The sequence below is a fragment of the Schistocerca piceifrons genome, chromosome 7, assembly GCF_021461385.2.
Source record: "Schistocerca piceifrons isolate TAMUIC-IGC-003096 chromosome 7, iqSchPice1.1, whole genome shotgun sequence".
Taxonomy (NCBI): domain Eukaryota; kingdom Metazoa; phylum Arthropoda; class Insecta; order Orthoptera; family Acrididae; genus Schistocerca; species Schistocerca piceifrons.
Genome location: NC_060144.1, coordinates 170307154 through 170321943, shown reverse-complemented (window position 1 = coordinate 170321943; position 14790 = coordinate 170307154). Strand labels below are relative to the sequence as shown.

General features: G+C 43.9%; 1 protein-coding gene across 3 annotated transcripts in view; it reads right to left on the bottom strand.

The window, feature by feature from the left end:
- LOC124805010 overlaps positions 1–14790 on the bottom strand; it is a 1149888-nt gene that overhangs the window by 1091909 nt on the left and 43189 nt on the right. The gene's annotated exons all lie outside the window — the stretch shown is intronic.

The window sequence follows — 14790 nt, the reverse complement described above, 5'->3', positions numbered from 1 at the left end:
CTAACTCTCGTCTTACTCCACCCCCCCCCCCCCTCTAGGTGCATCTGTTCCTTCCACCTCTCTGTCCATTTCCTCCTATCCTATTCCCTATCCACGTTATCACCCCCACCCCTACAAGACTGATTGTTCTTACCCCCATAGTAAATCTTTCCAGATTGTTGCTACAAGGGGTGATCAGAAAGTTTTCATTCGAAGGCCATACTGTCCTGAATCGGTATGCTTGTCAGGCAAAACCGCTGTGGGCATTGAGGGAATCTTCCGAAAATGGTTCATATGGCTCTAAGCACTGTGAGACTTAACATCTGAGGTCATCAGTCCTCTAGAGTTAGAACTACTTAAACCTAACTAATCTGAGGACATCACACACATCCATGCCCGAGGCAGGATTCGAACCTGTGACCATAGCAGCAGCGCGGTTCCGGACTGAAGCACCTAGAACCGCCTAGAACCGCGGCCGGCCGAATCTTCCGACCAGCACACCATGTTGAAGAAAGTAGTTTGGTGAAACACCGTGTCCTGCTGCATGAAGAATCCCGTTACTGCTTGCCGCACATTCTTGTCCGACAGGAATCGTCGATCTTCAACGACTGATTTGATTGACCGAAGGTGCGGTAATCGCATGGGTATAGGACAGAACTATATGCCTGGTGCTCCAGTGCCTCTCGCTTTAGTTGGCCTAATTTCTGCGTCACGATATTTGCGATATGAGGACAGCATTCCACAACGGTGGCCCCGTATAGCTTTTCCATTGTTCGATGGATGTCTACCGGTGTTTGTCCTTAGGCAACCAAGAAGAAAATAATAAACACATTGTTCCTGTTAGGACGCATCTGGCAATAATGTTGCCACAGTTCACGTTTCTGCATTTACCGCACGCACACAAGAAAGACACGAATGCCACACTAATGCTTTGCCCACTTGTCGGTGCTCATACGTGCGAGGTGTGTTGTCACAGTTCCTGGGGACAGGACCTCTTGTTTTCCGAGAAAGGATGTGGTTTCAACACGACAGTGCACCAGCCCATTTCGATGTTAATCTCATCGAGCACCCAAACCACACGTTCCCTCATCGGCGAATTGGGTGTAGAAGTCTTGTCCCTCGACCAACGCGCCCACCGGATCTCACATCTCTGGACTTTTTCCTCTGGGACTGCATAAAGACTTTGGTGTGTGAAGACCTACTTGTGTGCATCCAGGCTGCCTGTCTCCCAGTCCGATAGACACCAGGAATCTTTGAGAAGGTGAGGCAGAACTTCATGTGCTGTTGCCGTTCATTCGTTGAGACTGGCAGTCGTCACATTCAGCATTTACCAGGACCTAGGTTGTTGTTACGCGCTGTAAGCTGTGTATGTCCATAACATATTAAATATGCATTTCCGACAGTTATTTTTCTATCTCTCCGCATACCCGCGTCTGAATAAGAAATGGTTCAAAAGGCTGTAAGTATGAGGGTAATCCCAAAAGTAATGTCTCCTATTTTTTTATAAGTACAGAGACCTGTTTATTTCTACAATGGTTTACATCAGTTTACAGCTTGAACATTTAGCTATTTTTAGACATAATCATCATTTCTGCCGATGCGCTTTTGTAAACGCTGTGGTAGTTTTTGTATGCCCATGTCACACCAGCTCGCCGCAATGATGTTCAAGAAGTTATGAACCTCTTCTTTCACCTCGTCGTCGGAGCTGAATCGCTTTCCGGTCAAATGTTCTTTTAACCTAGGGAACAGGTGGTAGTTACTGGGAGCCAAGTCTGGACTATTGGGTGGATGGATGATTATGTTCCATTGAAAATGTTGAAGGAGAGAAACGGTTTGCCGAGCGATGTGTGGGCGAGAGTTGTCATGGAGAATGTGTACGCCCTTGCTCAACATTCCTCTTCTCCGGTTCTGAATTGCGCGTTTGAGTTTTTTCAGGGTCTCACAGTACCTGCCAGGGTTAATTGTGGTGACAGTGGGCATAACGTCGACCGACAATACCCCTTCCCGATCCCATAAAACGGTTGTCATGACTTTACCGGCAGACTGTGTTTGTTTGAATTTCCGCGGCTTTGGCGAAGAAGGATGCCGCCACTGGCGCGATTGCTGCTTGGTCTCAGGTGTAAAGTGGTATGTCCAGGTTTCGTCACCCGTGACTATTGAGTCCTGAAAGTTGTCTTGTTCTGCTGCAACGCGATGAAGAAGTGCGCGGGAAGACTCGTGTCCTGAGTCATCATGCGTGGCACCCATCTTGCTCACACCTTCCGGTAGTTCCATGTTTCCGTTAAACTTCTGTGAGCGGTGCTTCGGGAAACAACAGGAACCAAAGTGCATAGATCATCCAGGGTGATTCTCCGATCTTCACGCAAGCTTTGCTCAACCTTCAACAATGTCATCTCAGAAACTGACGGTCTCCCGCTCCTTTGTTCGTCGTGAATTTCAGTCCGACCAGCTACAAACTCTCTACACCACTTATGAACATTTTTGACATCCATGCCCGACTCACCATGCACTTTCGTTAACTGACAATGGATATCAATCGGTGCAGTGTCCCTTGCGTTCAAAGACCGAAAAACGACACGGAATTCGCACTTGGTGGCGGTAACATCCAACGGGAGCTCCATTCTCAACGGCTGCCAAGCCAAGACAGCGCCTCAGCGCGGCGTGCGCATGTTTACACACAGCGCGTGAAGCACTCTTCATAACAGTGTGACCAACTGCTACATAGAGTTGTACAATGTGAGTCCTTACTTTTGGGATTACCTAAGGACATCACACACATCCATTCCCGAGACAGGATTCGAACCTGCGGCCGCAGTAGCAGCGCGGTTCCGGACTGAAGCGCCTAGAAATGCTCGGTCACAGCGGCCGGCTACGTTGTACTTACGCGCCGCAACGCACTTAAACGGGAACATTTTGATCGTTCCTTATGAAAACTGTACCAGATTTGGCTGAAATCGTTCCACCTGTTTAGGGCAAAGTGTTTACCTTGGATTTGCACACGAACTAATAAATCAAACCTATTGCTCATATGTTTAACATACGTCACACGTATTTGTACACAGATTTCAGCTGTATCTCTAGCGAATGTCGCTCTGTAGTTTCATTTTCACGCTGCTCAATCCTTATGATGTCGTATCTTCGGGACTATGTGTACAATTACATAATTTGTGCCACCGTGCGTAGGTATATGTGGCTACTGTTTGTGAAATGCGTTGTTAATAGAGTTTGTAGTAAAGAAGTAATAAATTAAAACGTCATGCCTGATGCGGCTGTTTTACACACATCTCAATGTTTATGACATCGTATTTCCTAAACTGTGTATCGTACAATGATATAATTTTGCTGGTACAATCAATGGCATATGCGCACGCTGCTTGAAAAATATGTTAGGCATACAATTTGTTGCGAAGACGTAATAAGCTGAAACGTCATGCCTCAAGTGGAAATCTTACTGCAGGAACAGTGAAAATGTAGAAATCGACAAACTTTTTTTCCTATCATCACATTTTTGGAAATGGCAGTGAGAAAAGGTTTCATACAGGTTTGGTATGATGCGTTAGGTTCGTTCTAAGTTACCAAGTGCTCTAATTCTCAAGTACTGGGTGAGTAACGTATGGAAGTTTGGGTATTCGCACGTCCTGGGCTACACTTCGTTTTCACCTTCACTATCCTCTAAGTTATCTGAGGTTATAAGCTACCTCCATTCCAAATGTCATTCAAATTTGTCCAACCGTTTCAGTGTGAAGAACTGACAAACATACTAACCCACACTGATATACACGCACAAACACACACAGACAAACATTCGAGAAGGGACAGAATATCAGGACATACATTAAAACATCAGGAAGTAGCCTCCATGATACTAAAGGGAGCTCTAGAGTATAAGAGCTGTTGAAGAAGAAAGAGATTGGAACACATGCACGTGTGTAAGTACTAATCCCTTATGAAGAGGTTGGATCTGGAGAAGAACACGTGGGAGGTCGCAGCGAAACCTTGAGATTAGTGTTATCCAGAAAAAGTTTAATGTATGTTTACGACTCTCGAGACGACATTCATCACAGGTGGACGAAGACCGGTCGATGACAGCGACCATGGACACACGTAGCGGTTACTACGCCATATGACCGGCGGTCACTCACGTCGGCCATCTGGGGAACTATAAAGATGGCAATAAAACCTGCCGCAGAGAAGGGGGTAGGCAGTTTCCCACCATCTCACCGCCACTGGCGCTGGAGTCCTGATTACGACATCGCTCCGTTCCACAAGGCTCTAACGAATTCGTCGTTTCACCCGGCTGCACCGCCACGGGACTCAGTCAACAGTGCCCTAGTACAGGTAATAGACTCCGAAACATTTTCTTGGAATATGTGTACTACCGTGGCGTAAGTCACGTGGAGAACTCCGAACTTCCCCAAATTAATATCAAGTAACATTTACCACACGCTCTGATACACGCTGAACTTTTGCAACTTCAGGTACAACTTCCTTGCACATCACTTAGTTTTCCTGTAAAAGACCGGGTTTGTAAAATTACGGAGTAATATCATTATCATCTATTTGGTGCAGAATCTTTGAACGTATTTTGAATTCGAATATAAAACATTTCCTTGAGACGGAAAAGCTTCTGTACACAAATCACCACCTATTTACAAACTGCAAAACTCAGTTTGCCCTTTTCTCACATGATACTCTGCGATCCACCGATGAAGGTCAACACACAGATTCTATATTCATCATTTTGCTTTGCAGCTCCTTGTGCTGGTCGTGACTACAGTTGAAATTGTTGGATGTGAGGTCCACCAGTTATGGAAAACACCGTTTTTTTTTCAGGCACATAATAAAACCAAAAAACTACAAAATTATATACTGGTACCGTTATGTCTATGACATAATATGCCAAACTGATGAACCACTTACAGACATAGAACACCTACACAATGAAATAAACAACCTGTACCCAAAAATTAACTTCACATTAGAAACTAACAAACACACTAAATTTTCTAGGTCTCACCACACATAAAACAAACAACAGACACAACTTAACAATATTCGGGAAACCAACAACCACAAGCACCACCATTCACACCCTATGTAACCACCCATTGTCATATAAGCAAGCAAACTTCAGATTCATGCTGCACAGATTAAACTGAACACCTATGAACAAACAGAATTACACACAAGAACTAAACACAATAAAACAAATAGCAATAGAAAATGGTTACACTATCCATGTGGTAAATAAGTTAAATCAAAAAATACGCAAACAGTAAAAAAATGAACATACCACACACAAAAAAATCGTCACCCAGCACAGAACAACACAAAACACAAACAATGACCACACACAAGACACAACAAAGGAACAACACACACAAAACGAAATGGCACATACTCACCTACAATAACAAGATCGTTCGCAGAATACGCAATATATTAAAGAAATAGGGACTCCAAATAGGATACAGGACGGAGAACACAACACAGAAAAAGATCAGAACACAAGAAACCCCATGGATAAATTTGGCAGATCAGGAATATATGAACTCACATGTAACACTTGCCAGTCAGTGTACATAGGACAAACATGCAAAAAACTTCAAAACCAGATATTCAGAACATCTCAGAGCTTTAAAAAGCAACGGCTCGCGTAGCACATACGCTGACCACCTTGTAGCCCACAATCACCACCCAACCACAACAGAAACAGACTTAAGAATACTAAAACCCAGCCACAGCTTATACAGCAAACTGACTATTGAGGAAAACTTCCATATACAGAAGGCAATAGCAGAAGGAAAACAGGACATAAACGAATACACTTCACTCTGCAAGGACACACTATTTAACACATTAAAGTCACTTTACAAGTAAAATCAACACAAACAGATAAAGTCTACACACACGCACACGTGCACACACACACAGACACAGACACACACACACACACACACACACACACACACACACACACACACACGAAAAATAGATGCACTAAAATCTGCAAAGACACACCATTTACACACAAGAGGAGTATCATATTAAAGACCACACACACAGCTAAGAAGCATACAGAAAACAGATACACACACGCACACGCACGCACACACACATACACACGCACACACACGTACAAAGATAAAATTTAAACAAAATTCAAATTTGGTGCCGAGCTCTATGGTGAACAAATGAACACTGACTGGGCTGGGATACACAACAAACCACAATCACGCTGTGGTTTGGTGAAGTGAAAGGTGTTTTATTACGTTATTTGTGGAAAATACTTGTTATAGTTACGTGTGCATCACAACACCACAGCATGATGCGGAGAATGGAAGTGTTTGTCACACGAAAGCGTAAGCAAAAACGAAAATAGGCGCGAAAACGTCGCAACAAACTAAATTACCTTCTAGAAGATGGGTTAACTCCCAGCAAAAAACTTTGCCATCAACATAGTTGGGATGCGGATGACAAGCTACCTGTAGTAATTAACACACAAGTGATCCAGAAAATTCATGCACACCAAATGTAAACGTATTTACAAAAATAAATTATCTAATTTTTGAACTGAAAATGCACGTAATTTTATAATCATTTAACAAAATTGCTCACACAACCGAATGAATAAAAACGAAAACCCACTGATGATGGTACAGTGGTGCTGAAACTTGTTTCGGTGCTCAAGAAAGAAAAAAAAATAAACGGTGTTTTGCATGACTGGCGGACCTAACATGCATCAAGATTCTATATTCCTAGATATCCAGAAAGCGATTGATACCGTGCCACACATCAGTCTCCTAGCGAAGGTACAAGCATACGCATTAGGTTCCCAGGTAAGTGAGTGGGTCGAAGACTTCTTAAGTAATAGAATCCACTACGTAGTCCACGACGGCAAGTGTTCGTCAGAGACAAGGGTATCGTCAGGACTGTTCCAGGGAAGTGTGATAGGTCCACCCTTAGTCAAGATGTGCATAAATGGCAAAGATAAATGGCAAAGTAAGCAGCAATTTACGGCTGCTCGTTGATGCTGTAGTATACAGGAAGGTGTCGTTGAGTGTCTGTAGGACGATATTAAATGACTTGGATAAGATTCCTAGTTGTTGTGATGTACCGTAGCTTGCTCCAAAGGCCGAAAAATTCAAGTACAAAGAGATGAGTAAGGCAACCAATGCCATAGTGTTGGAATACGGCATTAGTAGTGTGTTGGTTGACACAGTCATGTCAATTAAATACCTAAGCATAACGTTGCAAAGCTATGTGAAATGGAACCGGCACGTAAGGACGGTGTTGTGCAAGGGGATTGGTCGAGTTCGGTTTGGTGTGAGAACGTCAGGAAAGTGGTGCTCATCTATAGAGGAGACCTCTTAGAGAATACTAATGCGACCAAGTCTTGAATATTGCTCCAGAGCTTGGGATCCCTACCCAGATTAAAGGAAGACATCGAACCAATTCAGAGACGATTCGCTAAATGTGTTACCAGCGGGTTCGATCAACAAACGACTACTACAGGCCGACCGGGATGGCCGAGCGGTTCTAGGCGCTACAGTCTGGAACCGAGGGACCGCTACGGTCGCAGGTTCGAATCCTGCCTCGGGCATGAATGTGTGTGATGTTCTTAGGTTAGTTAGGTTTAAGTAGTTCTAAGTTCTAGGGGACTAATGACCTCAGAAGTTAAGCCCCATAGTGCTCAGAGCTATTTGAACCATTTTGAGTACTACAGATATGCTTCGTGAAATCATATGGAATCCCTGAAGAGAAGACTACATTAGTTTCGCGAAACGTTATTGAGAAAATTTAAGGATCCGACATTGGAAGCCAACTGCAGAACACTTACATTGCTGCTAACACACATTTTACATAAATGCCACGACGATTAGATAAGACAAATTAGAGCTTGTACAAAGAAATACAGAAAGTCGTTTATCCCTGTCTCTGTTGGCGAGTGGAGCAGGATAGGTAATGAAAAGTGGTTCAAATGGTTCAAATGGCTCTGAGCACTATGGGACTTAACAGATAAGGTCATCAGTCCCCTAGAACTTAGAACTTCTTAAACCTAGCTAACCTAGGGACATCACACAACACCCAGTCATCATGAGGCAGAGAAAATGAAAAGTGGTGGTACATTGTATCCTCCACCATGAACCACACGATGGCTTTGCAGAGTTTTATGCAGATGTATAGGTAGATGAAGACTTTAATTTTTGTCAGATACAAGGATTCGCTAGTTTTAGTTCTGTAAATTTTTGAAGGACAATGAGCACTTCAAGCATAAAATAGTTGCAGAAAACACAATAACTAAAGTTAAGACAGTCTTTTCGAACGAAGGAAGATTAGCGTTCAGAATCTGGTCGACTCTGGAAATGAAGCATACGCTTAGGTTGAGGGAGGAAGGGAAACGAAATAACCCGTGCCCTTTCAGAGGGACCACCCCAGCATTCGCTTTCAGTGATTTATGGAAAGCACAGAAAACACAAATCTGGATGGACAGAGGGGCATTTGAGCGGCCATCCTTCGGAACATGAGTCCAGCATCTGAAAACAGCAACCGTCGCGCTATGTAGATGTGTTCGAAACTGAACAGGCGTTCATAACAAATTTGATTCTGCATCTGTATAACTCCACTGTACCTACCTGTGCCTAACTTAGCAAGCGTCCCACAAGGTGCTCGAGGCTTTAACACGCATGCTTCTCCCACTCTTCGACAACGATTCTCCTGATGCATCTAATATCTGACAAGATCTCTCGCTGCGACACGGTGCAAATTACAGCTGTTACAATGTATGCTCAATCGGTTTCATTTCAGGGTATATCTGAAGCATTCCCATTCAACTAAATCCCGCCTCTTTGGTGAAGTTCCACCTCATTCGTTATAACCTTAAAAGATGAAACATCGCTGTGATGTTGACTGTATATCTGGTCAGTAGGTTGGAGGATTCTGTTGTCCCGACACTGCAAAAATTACCACCGTCGACAGCGATGAGAGGCGTTTGGCAACTGACATGATACCAACCCAAATGATGACCGAGCTACCTCAGTGTTTGATGCAGGATACTGCTTGCTTGCCGTCTACACAACTCTTCCACGACTATAATCAGGTCCTACACTCCTCGGTGAAGACAACCCAACACTACTGATCAGGACACATTTCAAGTGTTCCCTTCCCGTCTTTCTTTGTGTACTGCCATGCTGGAGTGCTCGTAATGTTCTTGATAATAGACGCTTAGAGATTAAACGTATCGTGTGGGGTCGATACATCACTCCATTTGTCCCCCAAAAGACGGAGTGCATTTCTAGTATCCTCGGGGCATATTAATTTGCAGGTTCTGGTCATCAGTGGCAGATCTAAGTACGGACCTCAAAAAGTAAGTTACACGTTGTTGTGGCAGCTCAAGTAACTTTTACTCAATAGCGCACTACATTTCAAAGTGAAACAGACACGTAACACTATTTTTCAACAGTCACCAAGTCTCTGCAAATGACGGCAGAACCGTTCTACCAGTTGTTCAAATTGTCGACGACAGAAATTCGCTCCTTGGTCAAGGAGCCATTCGCGAACTGCTGTGTGAACATCCTCATCATTGGAAAGTGTATTCCCGTCAGATGTTCTTTCAGCTTGCTGAAAAGATTGAAACCTCTTGATACAACATCTACAGTTCCTAATCAGCAACCCAAGTCTCGGATGTCTAGTGCAATTTCACTAAATCTGGTCACTACAGTGAACGTTGTACGTATCGTACCAAAATATCTCCGAGGATGTGTGCAAGTTAGACGTTTTCCACACAGTAATCGCATTGTCTGGCGTATTTAAACATTGGAGTACGTTTCTAGTTGATGTACCATTTCACTCACAGGCTGTCATGCAGCTGTTATACAGTGAGGTGACAAAAGTCATGGGATGTCTCCTAATATTGTGTCGGACTTTCTTTTTCCGGGTGTAGAGCAGAGAATCGACGTGGTATGGTCACAACAAGTCGTTGGAAATCCCTTGTAGAATTATTGAGCCGCGCTGCCTCTATAGCTATACATAATTGTGTGAAAGTGTTGTCAGTGTAGGATGTTGTGCACGAACTGACCTATCAATTATGGCCCACATACGTATTTTCGATGAGATTCATGTCGGTCGATATGGAAGGCCAAATCATTCTGTCGAATTGAGCAGATCGTTCTTCAAAACAATCGCGAACAATGGTGGCCCCATGACACTTCCATCGTTGTTTAGGAATATGAAGTCCATGAGTGGCTGTAGACGGTCTCCAAATACCAAAACACAAACATTTCCAGTCAATGACAGGTTCCGTCGGATTGGGGGACCCAGTCCATTCCTTGTAAACACAGCCCACACAATTACGGAGCCACCATAAGCTTGCACAGTGCCTTCTTCGTAAACTTCGGTCCATGGCTTCGTGGTGTCTGCACCACATTCGAACTCTACCACCAGCTCTTACCAACTGATCTGATCTGGACACTGTTCTCCAGTTAGCTAGTGTCCAACGGATATGCTCACGAGCACTGGAGAGGCGCTAAAGACGATGTCGTGCTGATAGCAAAGGTACTCCCATTAACGCCGAATTTCGCCGCACTGTACTAACGGACACATTGGTAGTATGTCCCACATTGATTTCTGCTGTTATTTAGTGTACTGTTGCTTATCTGTTAGCACCGATAACGCGACATAAACGCCACTTCTCTCGATCGTTAAGTACAAACCATCGGCCACTGAGTTGTCTGTTGTGAGGGATAATAGGTGAAATGTGATTTCCTCAGCACACTCTTGACACTGTGGTTTTCGAAGTACTGAACTCGCTAACCATTTCCGGAATGGAATGTCTCATGCGTCTAACTCCAGCTACCATCCTGCATTCAAAGTCTGTTTATTCTCGTCGTGCGGACACAATCACGTCGGAAACCTTTCACATGAATTACCTGAGAACAAATAACAGCTCCACCACTGCACTGGCATTTTATACCTGATGCACGCGATACTACCGCTATCTGCATACGTTCATACCAAAATCCTATGACTTCTGTCATTCCGGTGTAAGTATTGCAGAAGAACTGTGTCTGCCAGAAACCCGGAAAGTGTACTCTCTGCTGACAGTGCACTACTCTCGTCGCGCAGTGGTCTTTGCGTGGGGGGACTTGTCTAGCTCACTTTCTAAAGTCCCCGTGTGCAGTATTTTCGCGTTTCGCGACAGCCCTTTGATGGTCGAATGATGTCGGTGTTATTTCGTGGCAATAAGGCGTGCAAATTGTCGTGGTCACAACTTTATTTTGCCGTGGAGTGGCAATACGTGCAGGATCTAAGCTTAAAATGAGCCTTAGAGGCATGTTGAGCGACTGAACAGCATCTATAAGCCGCATTCTCCAGTTTATGATTAAGGACTGCGCGCTTTCCTGACTGCAGGGAGAATGCAAGGTTTACCTTTATTCCAGTTACGCAGGTCGTTGCACTTAGCCGTTTCCTCCGTTCTTATCACGGTGATACGTATCTTAGTATTAACAAAAGAACCACGAATTTTTGATTTTCAGGTGCCTACAACCCGAGCACGACGATTCATCTCAGTTACTCTAGCAAATAAAGTCTCAGTCTAATGTATATGCACACCCCTGCACCATCCAACGAAGTTTTAGAATCGTTTACTTGTTTTGTAAATAAAACTGCCTTTTCCTGCTGCTAGTTACTTTATTTATCCCATACGCGATTCGCCTTTTCCTACCCTAAGGCATCATCAGTGTGATCTATAACGAAACAGTTTTGTTAGTTTTAGATTATTAAACATTTCACTTCGCGATTCTTTTGTAAAAAAGTAATTACTTACGATTTGCTGATCTGCATTTCCTCACATCTGGTCTGGAGGTCGCACTACCACTTTTATCATTGCCATATAATCACATCTTTGTGTTCTGGCCTTCCTCACACTGTTCACCATGTTTCTCACTCTATTTTGTGGTGAACTACTCTTCTTTTGTCACTATATTTCGTTGTACACTGTTTTTCACAACGTAAATATTGCGACTCCATTACGTGTTTCATCAAAGAAACGTGTTTTAGAATCGTTCTTATGCATGATAACTCCACATGACGTATTGGACAAGGGAGACGAATCGGAATGTGAAGAGAACAACGTTGTTATTACACATCCCTTTTCGCTGAAAGAACTCCAGATTGCGCTCTCCCAAGGGAAGGATACTGCACCTGGACCGGATTAAACTGACTGTCCAATGCTGGGACACGTTCCAGAGAAAGGGACTCTGCTATTGCTCAGAATTTACGTAAGTGTATGGACACAAAAGATTGAAACGGCCTCGATGTACACATGTCGTGTCGTCCCCATCCACAAACCGGGAAAAATTTGTGATAAACCCGAGTCATATCGGCCTATCACCTTACTACCGTGTCCGGCGAAGTTAATGGAAAGGATTATTAAGCGACATTTAGAATGATGGTATGAAACCAAGGAACCATTTTAGAAAAAACAACTTCGATTTCTATGAGGAAAAGGCACTACTGAAATCTTTTTACGTTTAGATACTGACATTCAGCTAAATTTCTCTCGGAAAAATTACATGATTCTTGATTTCATAGATCTGACTAAACCATACGACAACGTCAGATTATCAATTTTAGCAAAAAGATTGAAGAAACTGTAGACTTCAAAGCCACTCGTTCATAACGCTGTAAGCTTTCTGAGCAATAGAAAGGCAAACATTTTGCAACACAGAGCTACACTGGAACCCATGGAAACTAGCAGAGGACTCTCACAGGGCTCAGTCTTGGCTCCCTTATTATTCAATCTCTATACTGCAGACCTTCATAACCTCTTTGCCGGTGACATGCAAATATTACGATTCGCAGACGACGTATGCATGTATTTCGAAGCCGGTACTCTTCAGTCCTGCCATTTGAAAATGCACACCGCACTCACACGTCTGCATGGGTGGTGTACAGAAAGTGGCTTCGAAATCTCTGACAGTTAGCCTACTCTTATGATCTTTACTCACCATAAGGTTCCACTTCCCCAAACAAGGCAGCTGGGACAACAAACTTATCCAGTTGTGAAAACAGCTTGGAGTGACTATCGACGATAAGCTAAGATGGGCTCCTCGTAGTCGACATATCATTACTAGCTGTAAAAAGGCCTCCACTCACATCAGAGCTAGGACTGTGATCAATGGACAGCGATGACTTTATACTGGTCCGCGCTAAGGACACACTTTGATTACAGACACCTACGCTACGGATCAGCACCTGACAGCACGCTCTAAAGACTCAAATTAAGTACAAAAAGCCTTGCATGTAGTAGTTATTGCGGCGCTCTATTGATTGAAGCGAATAAACCACCTTTAAAGTTGCGACCAATATTCGTCTCCAAAAATTCCTCCTGCGACACTGTTTCGACGAATATGGACCCTCTGACGGCAAAATCCGGAAATTAATGTCCCACTTTGTGTGCGGAAGATACTGAATAAATAAGCAACTTCCACCCGTCTCGGCTGAATATGTGGGGATGCAGACAATAAGGCGCCAGGTGTGGAAAAGTCCTTTCCTGCCGCATTACAACAGCCCATACGAAACGTCGACTCAGCGGATTGATGCCAGAAGCAGGTAATCGGGTCAAAACCAGGATTTAACAGACGCAACCCCAATGGAATTACTGTCTCACTATCACGATGCGTGCGTGGTGTAAACAGATGGGTGCAAGTCTACTGAAGGAGCTGTTGGTGCTTATTGGGTATACGAAGCAAACAATAACACCTGTACAAGCTGGATCCATACTCCAATATCATGACAGCGAAACTGATTGCCAGTTTGGAAGCCCTACTGTTCGCACAGACGACCGCAGCAGACATCATACCTACCATGTCTGATAATATGTCATTCCTGCAACTGATTAGAAACCATAATAATAGTTGTACGAACCGCACAGTTGCAGCAATCGTCGACGTAGTGTTTCAGACGACGAGGAACTGTGATAGTATGGATGAAATGCAATTCTACGATACCTGGTAATGAACAAGTAGATCCCCTAGCTGTGAGGGCATCTCTGCATGGAGCTCGTAAACTTCATAGACTCCCTCTCACAGATAAGATACTCATGTTCAGAAAGCGGTTGTCATCGGACTCGAAGCGGAATTGTCATGGACTACTTAAATTAAGGGCGGTCGCTATACACTAATTCATCCCAAGATTCCAAGAGTTCCATGGTGCAATTAGGTACAAACATCAAGGAGCTTCATGTCAGTTATAGCACGACTCAAATTTAATCATTCGAAGTTCAACAAATATTCTTATCGTCTCAACGTATGAGCCATAACTCTACGTCCAAGGATGTTGAAATGTGTAAGCTACTGTACGAGTTCGTCAACACTGCCGACATCAAGTTATAGCTCCCTCTGCTGCTAATCCAACGTTACTGGTGGTCAGAACGCCAGGGGAAGACCAAAGCTCAATTAAGTGACTGTGTCCCTACGTGCTACTCTGCACAGTATTGACCGCTCAGCTTCTAAATGTATATCACTATGTACCTCCCGTGTGCATGATTCTGAGTACAGGAGCGACTATACGTGTGGCTGAAACTCTCTTCGTGTTTCCAGTCAGATCCTAAAATCAACTCTATTCATTATTTCGGTGATCCAACTGCTCGCCATCTTCAGGAGAACGCTGCTTCAGCTCATAAGTTCCGCTGAGAACTGATGCCAAAGCTGCAAATCGCCGTCCAATATAGGCCTCCGTACGGTGCACGACGCATGCACCGTCCACTGCAGTTGCTGCCCTCCAGGACAGGGCAGGTGGTGCCACCCTTAG